The 22096-nt window shown below is 36.2% G+C and overlaps 1 protein-coding gene across 2 annotated transcripts in view; it reads right to left on the bottom strand.

Moving 5' to 3' along the window:
* The window catches only part of LOC306855206 (striatin-like), a 62092-nt gene that overhangs the window by 38640 nt on the left and 1356 nt on the right, over positions 1 to 22096 (bottom strand). The window lies entirely within an intron of this gene.

Genomic DNA, 22096 nt, shown 5'->3' on the forward strand with positions numbered 1-22096 from the left:
AACACGGGACGCGGCAAGCGACGGAACAGAGGTGGCGCTCGCGCCGCGGTCCCGGGGCGGACATTACCACAAAAGCCCAAATGACTCCACACTTCATCTTTGTACACCGAAAAGAGAACTGGAACAATTCTATCATCCTCCATTACTTGCAGCGAACTATATTAACACTAACATTAGTGGCGTGCCCTGATGCTAGTATTTCCTGTCACTGTTTAAGTTCAGAGATGAAGACTGCTCTCTAGCGATCGGGATATGAACTCAAAACGAAACACATACTGCCATGAATCCTGTATGATTTATTTTTTTAAATATCGATATTCCGTTTTTGAGAATCGATACAGTATCGCCAAACAAAATATCGCGATACTCACGTGTATCGATATTTTCTTACACCCCTAGCTCATTCATGTGCTCATGAGACGACAGAGACCCTCATCACCACCGCTGCTGCTCTCTGAAACCATCTGAAGGGTTCTTCCTTATTTCAATGTATTGACAAACTAGACTGCATACACCAAAAGTCATGCAAATTACTGATAAATATTACAAAATGATTTAAAACTATTAAACAACACTATTAAAATGATTTTACAAAGCAAGTATATAGCACTTGCAGATTCTTTGTAATATTTACTAGCAATTTCTGAGTGAAAGTTGTTTTCAGTGCAGGACTATTATCCTAAGAATAGTTAAAAATAAATAAATAAAAGTAAAGCCATAAAAATATGAACATTAAACTGAAAACAAAAAACAAAAAAAATTTTGATTCCTTGATTTCTAAAAAATAAAATCATAACACAATATTAAATTTGAATCGATAAAATCCAGAAAATTGCCCAGCCCTATATAGATATATACACATATACACACAGACACACACACACACACATACATATTAGAGGCTGACAATTTTTCGCGGGATGGACAAAATCGCTACGAATCACATGATTGGGACGGGACAGGAAAAAAATGTCATTGGGAGTGGGCAGGACCGGGAATAGTAATGATACCCAGCTTTATACACAAATATACCTTTTATATAAATAAACTATAAACTGTATATTTTAATTCTGAACTCAATTCTAGTTGCCCTGTCTGTTTATGCTCTCCTCCTGTTTGCTTTGGTTAAGTGAATGGTACAGTGCGTAACGGACAGATTGTTAACGGCTGGTCTGTGGTAAGACACTCACGCAGGACATCCAAACGCTCACCTATCATTCATCGACCTCAAATATGGCTTTCCATCTGAAAGATGTATGTAGTAGCAACTTTACATGGCCACTCAATATGATGTTAACCTAGAGAAATGTGTGCTATTGAAGTGTTTGTGTGGAGAGTGGAAGCTGAATAGCGCGCTCGCTGCAGGACAGGCGCCGGTGCGCTCACTTGCTCTTAAAATCTCTGTAATTTTTGGTCATACAGATGAAAGTAGCCTAATACATCTTTCGAATCTGTAAAGACTCTACGTTTATTTGTGTGCACTCAGAATAACAACGAAACGTTGCGCTTTAAAGCAAACAGGATGCGCTTTAGGTCTCTGTGAGCTTGAGCCAGAAACTTCGAAACTCTGTGTTTGAAAAATATATCTATAGAGAGTGAAATATATACTTTCAAATTAAAAAAATAAATAAAATAAATTTCAAATAGAAAACGTGTGTGTTAGCATGGATGATTTACATGAAATTTAATGTGTGCAATGCACACTGTGCAAAGCTGGCTTTCAGTTCAATATAATAACAAAAAACTACATTTTGGTGGGCTCTGTGATCTGTACTATATTTTTTTACTGTAACAGACAGATTTTGGCCAAAAAAAACAAAAAACAACAACACGGGAGTGGGAGGGAATGGGAGTCATTCTTTCGGGAGTGAAACGGGACGGGATTTTCCCCCAGTTTTTTTGTGGGAGTGGGACGGGAGAGGTTTCAGAATCCACTCCCGTGTCATCCTCTAATACATATACGCGCACACACACACACACACACACACACACACACACACACACACACACACACACACACACACACACACACACACACACACACAACATGAGATATAGTTTATTATTTTGAATTTATTTCCATTTTTATATTTGGCATTTTTCCATTTTAGTAAAAGTTTTTGTAAAGTTTTGTGTTTTTGCCATTTAAAAAAAAAAAATATGTATATAGTTTTTACTAATTTTTTATGTTTTAGTTTTAGTTATTTTAGTACATCAAGCTAAACTAATCGAAAAAGCCTATCCCCTACTAATAATGAACAATCATATTTTAGTAACTACCATCTAACATTAAAGTTTAATAAATGCTCTCTCTATCTCTCTCTCTCTATATATATACACACATATAAATTAGTTCACATTAGCTAATGCATATAAGTAATGTTAACTAATCATACTAATTGCAAGTGTTAGTCTTATTGGTCTTAAAAAATATTTTTCCTCTTCTTTATGCAAAATATTAAGTGCAACATCAGTGTCCAAATACGTTCATTAGGGCTTCAGTAATCTGAGCACACAACTAAAATGAACGAATCAGACACGAATGTGGTTGTGTGTGGCATGAAAACCTGCAGTGTTTTCATGTAGGTAAGCAGACACAAAGCTCAGTGTGTGTTCAGTGTGTGCAAAGTGTGACATAGCCTCTTGTTGAGCAACAGTGTGTGTGTGTTAAACAACGCTTTCATTCTGCTTGAGCAAGCTGTGGTCGGTTTGTGCGGTTAGAAATGACTGAGCACTCAACTGTTCCCGCGCTTGCAACCAATTCAGTCTTATTGTGTTCAAACGCTCTTATCTGCAGTCAGCAGTCGGGCAGATGTGTTCATAAAACACTCACTCCAAAACGACTCATCAGCATCCAATCTACACCGTACCTCGCCTACACGAGCCGTTCAGAACCTGATTACACTCATTTAAGGTATGAATGTCTTAAACTGGAAATAGAGACGGGAATAAGATGAAATTTAATTTGACACAAATGAAAATGCCTACAACCCATAACTGAAAGGTGCTTCATCTAATTTGATCATTGTCTTCTTATTTGGATCTTTTGTAGATTCAAAGCAGATCAGATGATTCATATCAAATGACTGAATCACTGTAAAAAACAAAACAAAAAAACAATTACATAAAACATTTAAACTAACATCATAAAACTAAATTCTGATTGGATGAGACATTCACAGCTGCTGTAAAATATTTCACACACACCTGTGACACACTTCATTTCTATTCAATCCAATTCTAAATGACGAGCTGTGCATGAAAACAACTAAACTCCACTTCACCAAACAAACACTTTTCAATAACAACTTCATGCTTTTTAGTGCAACTTATTATTGTTTAAATGAAATGCACATTTTGCTTTAGATGTGAACGTATTATAGTGTTTGCCTTCCTGTTACTAATAATATAATATAATATAAAATAAAATGCTTTAGGCCTAATGCTTTTTCGCATATAGTTTTTCCGTTTAAGAGTTCTGCATAATAATTTATTAGTCAGAATTGTTAAATCGAGACGATAAAATAATGAAAACAGAAAACGGGAGCTTCGTGACCTCAGGTTCTGACATTCGCAGTGCTTTCAAAAGAAAAGTCAAAATAAAATATTGGCCGACATATCAGCCAAACAGGACAAAATGATTGCCCCATGCACTAAAACAAAAAAGACAAATATCAGCCAATACATCAAACAGAAAAACTTAATGGCCGATGTTATATAAAAAAAAAAAAAAAAAGCCAAATATTGGTCAGCATATCGGCCAAACAAACAAACAAAAAATTATTGGCCAATGCTGATAATTTAAAAATGCCAAATATCGGCCGATATATCAGCCAAACAGAAATAAATATTTTCCGATCCTGTTAATAAAAAATAAAAAAAGGCAAATATCGGTCAGCATATTGGCCAAACAGAAAAAATAAATATTGTCAATGCCAATAATTAAGGAATTACAAATACCCGTTGATATATAGGCCAAACAAAAATATTGAATTATTGGCCGATGCTGATAAAAAAAAGAAAAAAAAAAGAAAAATATCGGCCGATATATCGGTCTTGGAAATATATAGTTTGACCACTATTAGGCAGCTTTTGATGATAAATTGATCTCAATGCATGGACCAAACATAATTTAACATAAACACAAAGTAAAAAATAACGTTCAAAATATTTCACTATATCCACAAAGTGGGGTTATAATGGTGAAAGTGTATTTGTATTTTCTCTTTCCAAAAGAGAAAAATAAATTAAGAGATTGTTTACATTTGGTCAAAAGAGAGAAAGGTGCTAAATTTGTTATAACAATACGAAAACATAAAAAACTTCCTACATTTACAATGTTAATAACTGTGGAAACAGTCTGTCAAAGGGTCCATGATCAATATAACATACAAAATAGTAAATCACACAGCCGTACGTTTGATCACAGCTCTTTCTGATAATACAGAACATCTCTACAGCTGCCACAGTAGTGGACACAACAGTAAAAGCACCAAAACATCCCGTGGGACCTGTCACAATCCAATAAGGACGAGTTCAGATCAGCAGGTAAATGCTTAAAAACGTCATGGTCTAATCTGCAGCTGAGCACTAGAAAGAAAACCACCAGGGCATCATTTGCATGATCAGATGAGTTTATGTATTGAGCCTGAAGTACAAAACAGTGAGTCAATCACACAGCAGGCGAGTCCCTGTGAAGCGGCCCACTGTGAGTTATGAATGAATGAGATCGCCCTGATTCGCCTGCTCAGGGTTACCATCATCCGGAGAGAGAGAGAGCACACAAACAGTCACTCGCCCAAAATAGATGCTAATTTGGATCCCCGTACAGCAAACTACACAGGATATCCTCTAATGGCGTCTGCTGGCCAGAACGTGCACTACCTAGAGGGTCAGTTAATGATCTGTGCGGTCTAAATAGTGAGGATGCGGTATGGATTTATAGGCTCCCCGAGGGCAGGTGCTGCGCGTCAGGAAAGTGTGGGAGGATGAGCAGTGTGTCATCTTCCCTTTGAACACGTCGAACAAAAACACCTCACCAACGCTTAGCAATTTAAATCAACATTTATTGGTTTTAGCGGCGTTTCGTTGAGTCGAGCGCCCACATGCATTCACCCTGCAGAAGAGGTATTCTGGAACCAGATTAATTTTCTAAATATGGAGATCAGCGCTTAGATAGGCGAAGTCACCTTTTTATAGAAAAGATCATTAGAATTGAAATATTTAAGTTAGCGATTGCTTAAAGTAACAATACATTTAATATTAATTTAATATTTTTTTATTTTAGTAATTTAGTTATGCCATTCTGTTGGTTTTATTAGTTTTTTGAATACACTTTTGCATAATGTTTCCTATATAATATAACATAATTATATAAAAATACCATAAAATAATATTGTGTAAGAACGGAACTTGAGATACCTACAATACCAACAAAAATACAAAACTTAAATATTGCGTGAAATATACCACTTTTAATTAGAATATAATTTGAAAAGATGATAAATAGATAGAAGATTTTTTTTTTTTTTTTTTTACATACTACTTGCACTATTCATCCTGGCCTTTATTAATATTTTAATTTAACTTTTGTTTTTTATTTTAATTTTTTTTAGTACTCTGTTAGGCACTTTTGTCATTTTCATTAATAATTTTTTAACACACCTTGCTCTATTTTTTTCCTATATTATAAAATACCATAAAATAATGCACAAGTATGCAGAGAGATTTATAGGTAAAATATAGCAAATATTTAAGGCATTTAAGCAATAAAGTAACAATACAGTCATGTAGTCATGCTTTTAGGGCTGCAACTAACGATTATTTTGATAATCGATTAGTTGGCCGATTATTCTTTCGATTAATCGATTAATCGGATTAACAAAATATTGACCAAAAAAAACACTATTCCACATTCTGCCCAATGTCCTTCAAACAAACGTGACAACTGAATGCTATGAAAACATACAGTGCTTAATTTATTAGACCACTTATCATAATAAAGAGAAAACATATTTTAGAAATTTGTCAAAAATTTGTTTAAATTTAAAAATGTTATTGTCATGTATTGGACATAATAATAAAAAATGTCCTCATAACAGCTTGCATTCTTGCTGGTATTGTTTATGTACTTTTTGACTGCAATTGGGTATCGCGGAAAAAAAATACTCAAATAAAAAATACAAAAAAAAAAAAGTGCTCTGGTTTTCTTTCATAGATAACAGCAATAATGATATTATAGCATTAAAAATAGCCTACTACTGTTACTAAAGAGCTTACACATATTGGAGTACTAACCAGTACAGAAAGCTGAAAAATGATTTTGGTTATCACCAATACTGTTACTTTAGAGCAGCAGTGGCACAAACCTTACATAAACACATCGTTAAAAAACTTACATAAATTTGTTAAGCATTGTAAAAATTGAATATAGTTTAAACCATTAAAATAATAAAGATAATAATAAAGAGGAATAAAAACACAAACTCAGTGTTAACCAACAGGTAAGAGTAATGTTCTGCAGGAACTACTTTGATCACAGTCACCTCGTCATTTCTTTATCCTGTAAAAGGCCGTTATGGAGCGTCTCATGTTTATATTCAGACAGACAATTACACGCTGTTATCCCTTTAAAGTTCCTACTCTCATAAAATATTTTAATTTATTTTAAACCTTAAATTAACTTTCAACAACAGACAATTCAGCACAGTGGATATGTTTGCGCTGAAAAGCCTATTAATTGTCTCCCTCCGCCTGACGCGCTTGCGCGCGCCCGCCGCGCCGGCGCTCATTCGGTATTTTAAACTTAACACAGACTGTCAGGACGGACCTTTATGCAAAAATGGAAATGCTCGCGTGAATTTGTGGCATTTATAGATAAGGATATGACCGTAAACTGAACGTTTTTGCGCTGAGGACGCACACGCATCTGTCAAAGCGCCTGACAGGGCAAGCCATTACTCTTATGCATTAACTTAAAGCTTAAAATAAAGAATTATCATGTTTTGGGCAGCTTGGATCACGTGCTTCTCCGGCAGAATCTCATTCTGTTTCCTCCACTATTTTTAGATGCATTTTGTCCATAGAAATGCATTATTCAGTGCCGTAATTTGACTAACCAGCTGAAGTTGGACGTGCACTGTGGGCAGACCCGATTAATCGATAATGAGAATCGTTGTCGATGATTTTCATAATCGATAATAATCGATTTTATCGATTAGTTGTTGCAGCCCTACATGCTTTACTTATAATTAAATTTTATTTTAATTGTTAGTAATTTAGTTATGTGCTTTTGGCATTTGTATTAGGGTTTTTATTTTTTTAACACTACTTGCACCATTTATTCTTTATTATAAATACTATGAAATAATGCATAAGTACTCAAATTGGGATGGAAATGAAAATCTAACTAAAATAGTTAGAATGAAATGTTTTAATGGTGCTGTTAGACAGGACAGCATGAATTTGGGTCAGAACGGAACTAAATGTTCTTCTGTCCTGTGCATGTGACTGATAAACTCACACCTGACCCACTGGCCTCTCTCTGTGTGTTTTTGTGTTGAGTATACATGCAATAATCAGACTGATGGATCAATCAGACTGAAAGGCCTTCATGTAAACACCTCAATCAATCCAACTACAATTTCGATCAACTGTATTGAAAGGGGTTTTGTAGACCTGAAATAATCCGATCATCAGGAAAAAATGTTGATCTAAAGCTGTAAACTAAAATTACCAAATTTTCCCATAAGTTAAATATATTAAGGTTCTGCAATATATAAATATATTGTGGAAACTTAAATTCCTGTAGAGCTGCTTTGCAACGATTTGTATTGTAAAAAGCGCTATACAAATAAACTTGAATTGAATTGAATTAAACTATACAGCAAACCCTATCAGTACATATAATAATGGTATAATATTAAAGATTAAAATTAAACTTAATTATTTATTTTTTAGATATAACAATAAACAACAATCAGACAATGAGTTGTATACAAATATTTAAATCGCACATATGGAAGTCTTTTTACTGACATAATTATGTTTCTACATTTTACAATGCACAGCATTTAAACTGTGGCTGTCATAAAAAATGATTTCAAGACAGATTTATTCAAACATACAACATAGCACTAAAAAATAATGTTTTGTTTTTGTGCATGCATCAACTAAGAAATGGCACAAAATAAAAAAGACCACATTTTTAATACAAAATGTTGTATTTGTTCAGCCCAACTGTTTAATACAAAGGGACAAAAATTAAACTAAATGCTGCATTAAGTATACCTACATTATATTAAAATGTGTGCAATTTTTTAATAATTTTTAAATTATTAAATACTTTGTTAAATAATTAAACAAAAATATTCATTTTTTTTTTTTTTTTTTTTTTTACTTTTTAAAAATTCACTTCAAATAGATTTTTTTGTTTGTTATTTTACAATGCAAAAATAAAACACTTTTTTTTTTTTTTGAAAAGTTTTTGTCTTGTGATATGGCATTTGGTCATCTCTGGACTAAAAGATCGATTCTTGGGATTTCAGAATCAAAATGAGAATCAATTTTAAAAAAAAAATCGAGAAATCAATATCGTCAACCCAGATCTGTAAACATGACCTATAGTCTGATAATGGACAACAATAAACAAAAACATCACACACACACACACACACACACACCATTCAAATGTGTGAGATCTCTGTGAATATGATCGTACAACAAACACAAACACTGGTTTTGTTTCTCAATCACATTTTCACAGCTCAAAACAGTCCAGTTCTCCTCTTGGTCCCAGAATCGGGTCATTGGCCTAATAACACGAGTCACAAAAGTTCAATGAGTGTCACATGACCCTCACACTGCGACACAGAGGCGGTTTCAAAACACAGGCCTGTCTTAAATTCTAAAGCAGCATCACATGCATCTTTTTTCATTGCAACAAGCTCAGTGAATATAAATACTGATTATAAATATGCTTATATTTTATGCAATACTAAAAAAAGCATTAAATTAATTCAAATTAAAATGGTCTATTTTACCCAATATTTAAGTTGTGTGTTTTTAATTCTGATTATTAGGCGTATCCCAATTTGCATACTTATGCATAACTGTATTGCATTTATAATATAGTATAAAAAGTTTAGGTAGTGTGTGAATACTAAAAGTGTGCAGTGTTGGACTTTAATTTATGATTTGAGCTTTATCCTGTGGGATTTTATCGATAACGATAATTAGGCAATATTTTGCTGAATATGTTATTGTGCTGATATCTTAAGGACTACCGTGGGCAGCTGACTCCTAAAGATTTTGATATTCTTCATATTCTGTGTGATAGTCAGTTCACAGCAGTGACAGAAATTAATATTTTCCAATAGTTTTAAACTGAATTTGACCTTTTATGGGCATTTTTACCTTTATAAAGACATTTCTTCTAAAAGTGTGCATCATCTTTTGACTCAAATTCATGCATTTAATCTATGAACATTTTCAGAAGACTGAATGTGTTCCTGCAGAACTTTCTACCTTTGACCAGCTGACACTTATTTTGTGCTTTTGTTTCTATCTATAATTATCTCTTTTTACCCCTAGTAATAAAAAAAAAAAAAAAGGCAAACTTTTAATTTTTTTATTTATTATTATTATTACCTGTTAGCAAATAGTTGAGTATTCTCAACCCTTACCCCCCATACCGAACCGTACCAAAACCGTGATCCCAAAACTGCAATACGTACCGAACTGTAAGAAACTTGAAACGTTACACCCCTAGTCTATATTACATAATTTGGGACTTGTAAGGATGCTGGGGACGGTAAATTGTGAAATGACCATGATCTTCCAGTCATTCATGTGACAGTGATGTGAGGTGCGACGCAGGGCGTTCCTCCTTCACCGTTTACCTGACACAACAGGCAGGTGCGCATACCTTACTAAACAAGGACAGACTTGCATTTACAGGCCGTGAGCCATGAACACAAGCATGAAGGGTGGCGTTACTAGAGCATGCTGGGACCTAAAGCTGACACACTGGTTCTTACAGGACACACGCTTCTCCAAATGACGGCTTTTAAACAAACAAAAAAACAACAACAACAACAACAGGGTTTAAAGCACCAAATGCGCTCATATCCAAGCCAGTGCAATTTTAATACACACACACACATATATATACACTAGTGGTGTCAAAATTAGCGCGTTAACGCATGCTATTAATTATTTTCAGATTAACGCGTTAAAAATATTTAACACAATCAACGCAGGGGCGGGGCTAGGGTTGGACACCCCATTCGCAACTGCTGCCTCTGTCTTTCTTGTAAAGGATTGCGTTTATTTAGATGCAGAATGTCTTTATGACCACATCAAACAGGAGCAGTTTCAGACACGTGCTCTATACGTCGCCTCCACGCCAGACGCGAGTCAAACAAGCGCGTAAAAAAATACTGTGCTCGTAGCCTATATCATTTCATATCATACAGCGAAAGAAACTACGTGCATGCAATGTCGTAGTTATGCCGTCAGTTAAGGCATGAAGTTACCAAAAAGGCGATTAAAGCTGCCTTAAACTGTGTGCATGCATGCAATATGTTATATATGCGTCACATTTAAGTACATGTCTCTGAAATGGTTTTAAAAACTGTCCTGAGGCACCCTAGCACTGTCTCCCTCATCTAAAATACCCAATTCAACTCATCCGCTCATTAGTTGAGACTTTCAGACCTGAAGTGAGTCAGAAAATGTAAAGATATTTGTGAGAAAATAAGATGCATGTAAGATCCCCATCACCTTCAGCAGCAGCAGCTTTTAAAGCAATAGCAGGCAAATAAATTAATAACCAGCTGCTGTGATGTCTATTAATCCAAGAACAAAAGAAAAAAGAGCAAATCAATAACTTTTATAGTTTTAAGGGGTTCATCTATATTTAATTTAGAATTTAGTGTTTGGTAAGTATTCATTTTGTGTATATTTCTGCTGAAGGGCACAGCTAGCTAAATATGTCATTTATTATAATGGGTTCATGTGAAGATTGTTTTAAGTTCACTTAAATTAGACATAATAAATGTTAAAATTGATAGCTTTCAATTATACTGTAATGCTGAATGGCTACAGTCAAAGGTTAAATATTCAGGGGGCAAAAAAATTTTTTATAGAGACATCAGTAGTATTGATATCAGTGATGCTGGCCTTCAATCATAAACAAGATACCATTAAAGAAATATTAAAAATATACTGTCTTTATGTTGTTTGTACATTGTACATTTGAAGATTGTTTATTTAAAAACTTGAATGTTAGGTGGGGTTAAGCGTAATTAATCACAATTAATTTGAGAAAAATGTGTGCTTAATTAGTTAATTTTTTTAATCAATTGACAGCACTAATATACACACATACACATACATATACACACACATATATATGTACATACATACATATACAGTATCTCACAGAAGTGAGTACACCCCTCGCATTTTTGTAAATATTTTATTATATCTTTTCATGTGACAACACTGAAAAACGACACTTTGCTACAGTGTAAAGTAGAGAGTGTACAGCTTGTATAACAGAGTAAATTTGCTGTCCCCTCAAAAAACCCAACACACAGCCATTAATGTTTAAACCTCTGGCCTCAAAAGTGAGTACTGTATATGCACACAAACACATATATATACACATACACACATATATATATAAATAAATATATATATAAATAATTTCAATATCTTTAATTATTTTTTATATATTTCTGTATCAATACTTTGTAATTTTACTATCACTATACATACATTTTGGAATTCATTATATTTTAGTTTTAAATCATTATTATATATAATTTTTTAAATATATTATATTTATTTTAATAAGAAAATCCATTATTTCTTAATATTTAGATTTAGCTTTTATTTGTATGTTTTCAGTTTTCAATTTAATTATAGTTTAATTTTCTGTAATTATGTTATGCACTTTTGTCAGTTTTATTAGTTGTTAGCCTTTTTTAATATAACAGTTTAGGTTTAGTAATTTTTTTTCAGCTTTAGATTTAGTTCAGTTTTAGTTTTTATTTATTTCCATTTAGTAATTTTAGTGCTTTGGCTTATTTCAGTTGGTTGCCAAGCACACATATCTACATTTACATTTACATTTATTCATTTAGCTGACGCTTTTATCCAAAGCGACTTACAATTGCTATATATGTCAGAGGTCGCACGCCTCTGGAGCAACTAGGGGTTAAGTGTCTTGCTCAGGGACACATTGGTGTCTCACAGTGGATTCAAACCCGGGTCTCTCACACCGAAGGCATGTGTCTTATCCACTGCGCCATCACCACCCCATATCTAGTTTTCTTTTTAGTTTAAATTTGTTTATCTAATATGTATATTTTATTTTAGCTTTATTTCAATGAACAAAAATATTTTTAGTAGTTTTAGTGAACTAATAACTTAAGGTCTGAGCTGAGAGTTCATTGGTAATTAACTGGTTATTAATCAAAGCACACGAAGTAAGAGTTTATCAGGAATAAGCAGAGCGAGCAGATTACGGTGAGATTAGTGCACTACTTGAGCCATTTAGAAGTGTGATTGACTGACTGAGTTCATGAGTCAATGAGCTGATGTCAAACCCGAGCTGAAGCCGGTGGGAAACTCCTGTCCGCCGCACCCAACAAACGGCAGAAACCTGAGAGCAGCGTTCTCACCGTCTCCTCTGCGCAGCAGATCAGATGGCGCACGCAGATGGCCATGCATTCACACGCTCCAACACGCACACGCTACAAGAGCAGAGGGAAACCCAGGCCTGCATCAATTATTCCAATTATCCCCCTGTGCAGCCGTCCTATCGCTACTGTGCGAAGAACAGCGAGAAACGGAGGGAAAGGGACAGATGCGCTGTCGAATCACAACATTACAAACTTTGATTTGAGATATAAAAGCAAATGAAAAACAGACAAAAAAAACTGTGTACTTAACGACTTTAGTGAAGGAAAGGACTACAATCCCATGAAGCACTGCGAATCACATTAATTGCATAAAAGAAATGAAGAAATATAAAAATAATTAATTTAAATGTATTAAGTTGCTGTATCTATAGACACAACACATTTTAAGTTCATTGTAAAATATGCATATATTTAAGTAATTTGAGTATGTAGGAAAACAATTACAGCATTTGCGGTGTTTCATGAGAGTGGGCGGAGCTGCAACTCTCTGATTGGCTGAATTTCTGTAAAGCATTGTGGGTAATGTAGTTTTTCACCACAAATTCTGCTATTCAATATGATTATTTAAAAAATAAGTTGAATCAATGTGAACAGATGGTTCAACAAAAGCATATGCAATCGATTAACAACCTCAGAGCTCACAACAGGTCTGTCTTTATAGTTTTATCAGTTATTGTTAAAAATCTAAGATTTTACTTCCAAAACCCGATTTTATGTGATAAAACATTAAAGTATCTTGAGCTTGTGTTAACCACCATAGACCTTATTTCAGGCATTTAAACTAAAAAGCCACAAAAAAAAAAAAAAAAAAAAAAAAAAAACTTTACTTCAGCACAACGGAACCAAAAGTTTCAAAATGCAACTCATTTCAGAGTTTTGGCCTGCAGCACTCTATAATTCCCTTCCTCACATAAACTACACTGCTATGCAATATGCATACTAGTTTATTTCAAAAACATTATTATACTACTCCAAATAAACACGGTTTCTAACAAAACTGAGAATTTGGCTACATGAAGTAAAGGGCTTGTCAGCTACGGCTGTGTGTTTGCCCCTAAAGCAACTCAAAATATCTGCTTTGTGTTTAGACGCAGTACAATTCACTTTCGATTTACCGCCGTCATAAATGTTGAGTTGCATCAAATTTGGCAGCCTTCTCAAAACTGCAATGGATGCCAGAAAATAGGGAAAACATGGTGAAAAGTACATGCAAATATGTAGGAAAATGAGTAGTGTGTGACAGAAAATGGATGTTCAGGCGCTCATGTGAACATAAACCTGCCAAACGAACGACCTGTGAGAACATCAGACGGCTGGACGGATGGAGAGTACCACGCCAGTCTGACATCACTGCCATTCTCAGTCAACACACACACACACACACACACACACACACACACACCCAAAACACAGTTGCTGAAGCTCTGAGATCATTTCCCAGTGACACTTGAATTCAACCGCCGTGGCCTCCATCACCACAAACCAATCAAAACACGTCAACATCATGTAATAAAGCCACGTTTCATGTCAACATCAACCAATTTATTTAGTGTTATTTTTAAGGTATTATAGCTTTTATTAATATTTTTATTTTATTTTGATATTGTTTTTAGTCAGTTTGTTAAGTATCATAGAATGGGCTTCATTTTATTGTCATAAAGTCACTCTTCAGCTTCACCTCAGGCAGCTATTCCTTTTTTTTTTAACATTGCTGCATCATAATCATAATCTAACAGTGTTCTAATCATGTATTCATGTTTTCATAGAGAGGTGTTCATGTCATATTTTTATTTTTAACATTCATTTTCATAAGAGTCTTAAGATAGTTTCATTATCTCCATAACCTATCGATGATCGTACATCGTATTATTTTATTCTATTATAGTTATTAATATTCTGAATTTGTTTTTATTTTTGTTTATAATTTTGTTTATTTATTTATTTTTTAGCAATTTTGTGTTTTTGTCATTTTTATTATTATTTTACCATTTAGGTTTTATTTGAATTTTTTTCAGATTTTCACTTAAAATTATTCAAATTATTTTCCAGTGCAATATTTCCAATTTTCTTTTAGTTTAAGTTGTTCTAATAATTTATTTTATTTTATTTAAGCTTTTTCAAAAATGTTTTAGTTTTAGTTAACAATAACAATCCTGATACAATGAAGCAAAGCATCCAACAAATATAAAATATGTGTTGTGCATAAATCAGCTGCTGTAATGTGACGCACAAAGTTCAAGCAAACTTAACATGGACTGTCCACTACTCAATCTGTTCAATTTGGATGCTGTGTTAAAAAATTGGACAAACTGCAACAGAACAGAATTGAATGGAAAAACAGTATGAGTGTCAACATTTACCGCTAAAGGCAAATTCGTTCCAAAAGCGCTGTAGCGCAGGGGAAAATTAAGAGATGCATCGTCTCAGTGAGGGTTTTAGCACAGCCCAACAGTCACTGAACAGCATGCTAAAAACCCTGCCAATAATTAATAGCCTGTAAAGCACCATAACTAAAAATATTAAAGCTTAGGCTACTTGACCATCCTGACCCGTTCCTAGTCGAGCAGAGCGCTGAATTGCTGATGTGAGTCATGTGAAAGGACCTAAAGGGCTAGTCAAAATCCAGCTTATACCACAAACACCCCTCTCTGGTCAAGCCTGGCATTCCCGTTTCACAGCCGAGGGCACGACACAAGCAGAGAGAGAGAGCATCAGCAGTATGAGTCACCAACATCAGCTCAAAAAACTCAACAGCTACTGTTCTGTCCTGCTTCCCAGCGTCACACGAACACACTGCCTAAACACTCGGCCTGTTGCATGCTTGTTTGTGATGCTAATGGCCTTTAATTTCACGCCGCTGCGTCTTGGACTTCAGGTAGAAGGAGCCTATGTGCAAACGGAGTGAATTATATTTCTTTCAACTGATTGTCAAGGTGCCTGAGGGTGATTTCGACACATGATGGCCTCTCCTACACGGCATCGCCCACGCAGAGCTATGAAAGGCACGCTGGTTACGAAAGGAACAAAACATCAGTCAGGATCTCCTCAGCTAGACGCTGCCTTCTAGGGATGCCAGATGCACCAGTACCGAGCACATACGAACATCATGCAAATGTAAAAATGTTGTGATATCAGTCCAGTCCTTCCAAAATGGACTGATAAACGCTCACATGCAAATTTGCATGTAATCTAGTGCGCACTTCTTGGTTTTTTGCACAGCTGAGTTAAGGCTGCTCTGTTCCTTTCTCAAAATTCAGTGTAAAGATGCAATGCTGCATAAAAGACTAAATTAAGCCTCCTCTGGCCCATCTTAGCTCCTAGTGTCACAGTAGACGTCAGTGTAATTGTTGTGCAAATGCATTCGTACAGTACCACCTCTTCGCAGCATTAAACAGAAGACACTATAATGCCACATCAGAGGCGATTTTATGCCACCTTTCCAGTGTAAACTTAGCACTGGTGAGGTATTAACTGATAGTTAAGTGTCTTAAGGCTGCTCTTTGCCTGCTCAACATATTGTGTAAAGACATAACGCAGCATATGTTATGAGATCTAAGATGGCGCCGCAGATAGCAGATATTGTGCATTGCTCTTCAGTGTTTGTACTGTTTTTGTTTGTTTTTCCTGTTTTTTGTTACTCAAATACAATCAGTTTTTACCAGGGATGACCTGCTGAACATTCGGCAGAACACACCACAAAATCTTTTACCGGATTTTGACTATTCGCTCGTGAAGCTCAGACAGCGTGGATTTCAAATGCCGTTGCCTAGCATCCATCTGACGAATCTCTGCTCTCTACCCAACAAAACAGACAAACTCCTTCTGCTCTCCCGGACAAACAAGGATTTTTCTAACTCTGCTTCTCTGTGTTTCACGGAAACCTGGCTAAATGGTGACATACCAGACAGCGCAATTCATCTGCCTAATTTCCAGCTGATCAGAGCAGAACGGGATGCGGAATCAACGGGGAAATCGTGCGGTGACGGGACGTGCTCTTACATCAATGAGAGGTGGTGTACAGATGTAACTGTGTTAAAGAAGATGTGCTGTTCAGATCTAGAAACGCTCTTCGTTAACTGCAAGCCGTTCTATTCTCCGCGGGAGTTCTGCTCGTTCATTCTCGTGAGTGTTTACATTCCACCGCAAGCACACGTGAGCACAGCTCTACAGAAACTCGCTGATCTGATCACAGAGAGTGAGCAACAACACCCGGACTCTGTTTTAATCATTCTCTGGGACTTTAATAAAGCAAATCTCTCCCGCGAACTGCCAAAATACAGACAGCACATCACATCCCACCAGAGACAGTAATATACTGGATCACTGTTACACAGCAAAGGATGCATATCACTCTGTTCCACGAGCAGCTTTAGGACTCTTTGATCACTGTTTGGTTTATCTTATTCCGTCCTACAGGCAGAAACTTAAATCTGCAAAACCTGTATTAAGAACTGTTAAAAGATGGACTAATGAAACAGAGCGGGATTCACAAGCCTGTTTCTCTCTCACTGACTGGACTGTTTTTGAAAATGCTGCCACCGATCTGGACGAGCTCAGAGAGACTGTAACATAATATCGGTTTCTGTGAGGATATGTGCATTCCTACCAGGACTCATCTAACGTACAACAACGACAAACCATGGTTCACTGCAAAACTCAGACAGCTCCGTCAGGCCAAAGAAGATGCTCACAGAAAGGGGGATAAAGTCTTGTACAAACAGGCCAAATACACACTGGAAAAGGAGATCAGAGTGGCAAAGAGGAATTATTCTGACAAGCTAAGGAACAAATTCTCTTCCAGTGATCCTGCTTCAGTGTGGAAAGGTATGAAGGATATCACCAGTTACAAGTCACCATCCCCCAGCACTCTGGAGAATCAACACCTGGCAGACGACTTGAACGAGTTTTATTGTCGTTTTGAAAAATCACCCCACACCCGCCCTGAACACCCCTCCACACAACTATTAACATCTCCAGCAACCCCCTCTCCCCACACCTACAATTCAAATAGGTGAAGGAGACGTGTGCCAGGTCTTCAGAGAGAACAAAAGAAGGAAAGCACCAGGCCCAGATGGTGTGTCACAAGCCTGCCTAAAAACCTGTGCTGAGCAGCTGGCCCCCATCTTCACACAGATCTTCAACAGATCACTGGAGCTGTGTGAAGTCCCCTCATGCTTCAAACGCTCCACCATCATCTCCGTCCCAAAGAAACCCAAAATTACTGGACTTAATGACTACAGACCTGTGGCTTCTAACTAGGGATGCAACGATACCATTTTTTCAGAACCGATCCGATCCCGAAAATTCTGAGTATCTGCCGATACCGATCCAATCCGATACCAGCACAGTTTTTTTAATCAATGTAGCCTAGAATTTCTATACTTCTCTGTTGATCATCACGCTTTTGTGCGTTAAACACAATCTACATATAGCCTAGATAACTTCATTTTAATGAAAATTAACAAATTAAAAAAATATATATAATCATAATCTATGACAAAAACACTATTATAAACTAGGTTAGTGGATAATGATAATTCAGCAGTAAAAGATACTCTAGAAAAATAATGGGTGCACAATAATTACTGGACCCCCTGCAGTTTGCCTACAGAGCAAACAGGTCTGTGGATGATGCTGTCAATATGGGACTGCACTTCACCCTGCAGCATCTGGACAGACCAGGGACTTATGTGAGGATCCTGTTTGTGACTTCAGCTCCGCTTTTAACGCCATCATCTCAGACACCCTTCAGAATAAACTAACCCAGCTCTCCGTCCCAACCTCTGTCCGTCAGTGGATCAACAGCTTCCTTACAGACAGGCAGCAGTTAGTAAAGCTTGGTAAATTCACATGCAGAGTAGTCCGGACTGCTGAGCGAATCATTGGTACAAACCTCCCCACTCTCAGAACTGTGCTCATCCAGAGTGAGTAAAATCACTCTGGACCCCTCACATCCAGCACACTCCCTCTTTGAACTGTTACCGTCTGGTCGACGCTACAGAGCTCTGAGCACCAGAACGACCAGACACAGGAACAGTTTCTTTCCTCAGGCAACCCATCTCATGAACACTTGACAATAAAACACTGAACACACAACTCTATTATTTATTCACCACACTTGCTTACTTTATCTAATTTTTTTCCATTTCACATTTGTACATATCAGACCTGTACACACATAATTGTCTATATTATATATTGTGTTTTTGCTGTTTTGTACATTGCCTATTTGGATATTTGGATTATTCTTTATTATCTGTGTCCTGTCCTGTTGCTGTCTCTCTGTTGCACTGTGGAGCTTCTGTCACTAAAACAAATTCCTCATATGTGTAAACATACTTGGCCAATAAAGCTCATTCTGATTCTGATTCATAAAGTCACAATAAATTAAGCCTGCTCTGATCCACCTCAGCCCCTTGTATAAAAGCACACCGTTGTGTTTGCTGTGTAAATACATTCATGCCATCTCTGAGCCGCAAACAGTCGGTGTAAATGCCACTTCAGAGGCGCTTCTGTGCCATCTTTGCAGTGTAAATTTGGTGTCAGTGAGGTGTTAACAGCTAGTTATGTCTTAACTGAGTTAAGCTCAAAATCCTGTGTAAAGGCATAATTTAGCATGAAGCCAAACTAAATCAAGCCTGCTCTGATCCACCTCTGCCCCTTGCAGCAAACAGTCGGCCTAAAGACACCTAAATGTCACTACAGAGGCTCATCTGTGCCCCTTTTGCAAAGTAAATTTGGCACTGATGAGGTATTAATATGGGGTGGTGGGGGATTAATATGGGGTGGTGATGGCGCAGTGGATAAGACACATGCCTTTGGTGTGAGAGACCCGGGTTCGAATCCACTGTGAGACACCAATGTGTCCCTGAGCAAGACACTTAACCCCTAGTTGCTCCAGAGGCGTGCGACCTCTGACATATATAGCAATTGTAAGTCTTTGGATAAAAGCGTCAGCTAAATGAATAAATGTAAATGTAAATGTAATAGTTAGTTATGTCTCAGTTTAAGGCTGCTCTGTGCCTGCTCAAAATTCTGTAAAAATGCAATGCTGCATAAAAGCCAGACTACCTTGTTATGCCTGCTCTGATCCACCTCAGCCCCTCGTATTAAAGCATACAGTTGTATTTGCTGTGCAAATACATTTGTGTCACCTCCGAGCAGCATTAAATGGATACCTAAATGCTACTTCAGAGGCACTTCTATGCCACCTTTGCAGTGTAAACGTGGCATTGGCGAGGTATTAACAGCTAGTTATGTCTTAACTGAGTTAAGGCTGCTCTACGCTTGTTAAAACTTCAGTATAAAAATGTAATGCAGCATAAAAGCCAGAGTAAATTATGCCTGCTCTGATCCACCTCAGCCCCTTGTATAAAAGCACACCGTTGTATTTGCTGTGTAAATGCAATCGTACCACCTCTGAGCAGCATTAAACAGTCACCTAACATTTAATTAACCACAGCCTTCGCAATTTAACAGACACTAGGCCACATCAGACTCTGACTGTAAATGACAATGCAGTTGAATACCTGTAAACCTTCATGCTCAACTTCATGCTGTATTGTTTTATAGTATCAAACTTAATAATTTTTTTAGATTTCCCAGTCCTGATCTGGCTACTGAAATCCAGTCCGGTCAAGCGGGTTCATCCATCACATGGTCAGCACAGTTTCCGCTCATACTTTCTGTTTGTCCTTCATTCAACATGCATAATAAAACACACAGGCCGCATGGAGCGACTGTACGGACGTCCGGGTAAACGACCCATAAATGCCAAAGATATTCCCACAGCATTCATTAATCAATCGCTGCCCTTTAGGACTAAATATCTCATCTCAATCACACAGAAGTGCGCGTCAAGGACTTACAAGTAGTAAAGTATGACATTGCAGAAGGGTACGCAGAGGTTTGGCCACTACGAGAATGCAAAACAAATTTAGAATGCAAATATACAAGTGTAAGCGATTCATCAGAGCAGGGTTATTATAGTAAACTAAAATAAAAATAAAGTATTAAATAATGTATTAATGAAACCTTAAACTTTTTTTTATTTTAGCTAGTTCCCAACATTTCTTGTTTTCATTTAGTTTAACTTTTTGTACTAATACGACAATAAAAATTAATTAAAACTATATAACATATTTAAAAAATAAAATAAAAATTACAAAAATATAAAAAGAAATCTAAGAAAAATCTAAAACAGGGTTCCTGCCCATTTTACATTTTAAAATTCCATACTTTTCCAGACTCAAATTTCCAAACCTCAGAAGATTTTCAGACCATATTTAACATGTTCACAGAGCATTATCTTCAGCTTTATATTAGGTATATAATACAGTCATCTGTAAATATTTTTTCCCATTGATTTTCTCAAACTGGCAACCTACAGAGTCCCTAAAATAATAATAATAAAAAAAAAAACAAAAAAAATACAGACTTTTACATGCACACAAGAAACTTTTTTGTGCCCTCGAGAAACTGTTCACATGTGCATGTGATTTTTTTGCATGCTTATGCATTGCAATTTCTAGTTTTATATAACTGATTTCCTTTGTGCATCATTAAGAATAAATTAAAAGCATGGATGCACATGAATTAACAGAGACCTATTTGCTCAAAAGTAGATGGGGTGATGTCACAATATGTGGCTCTGTGTGCATCGTCCTTTATGCTAAGTTTAATGGTTTCTCGTGCGCACATAAAAGTCTGTATATTTTTTTTTATTTTGCAAAATTACTTGAGTCTATGTAATACGGTGCTAAGAATATTCTGAGAAGAAAGCCAAAATGCCACCTGTATTTTGCATAATCAAAAAGTGCATATTTGACAATCACTAAACAGCTGCCATGAAATCTCACTTCTTGTACAATACATTTATTTTCATTAAATTCTTAATTTTCTATTATAAAAAAAAAAAAACTAAATAGGGGCAAAAGTCTGGAAACACACGTATTTTTCCATACTCTGCTTTCTTTTTTTCCATACATTTCCAAACCCTGTAGAAACCCTGCTAAGAACATAAAAACTAATTCAAAAGATTAATTAAAAACTGTACACTGCAAAGAGACAGTGAGAGAGACAGCAATACTAGTAGTGCTACCACATCAGTTAACCAGACCGTCTACACTAGACAGACACTAACTTATCATCACAGAGGAGTGTCCAGCGTTTAAGGGCTTCCTCATAGTTGTGACGATCGAGTGTCTGGAAGCAGATAATGCAGACGGACGTGACAGACTGCTTCTGATGATGTCACTGCAGCCTTTGACTCCTATTGTGACATCATCGTGAGAAATCAGACACAGACCAGAACCTCACAGAAACACGACACAGTAAAGCACCCAGAAATAACCCACATCTGTGTCACTTTTCATGTCACAGTCAAA

This window comes from Barbus barbus (assembly GCF_936440315.1).
Source record: "Barbus barbus genome assembly, chromosome: 35".
Classification (NCBI taxonomy): Eukaryota; Metazoa; Chordata; class Actinopteri; order Cypriniformes; family Cyprinidae; genus Barbus; species Barbus barbus.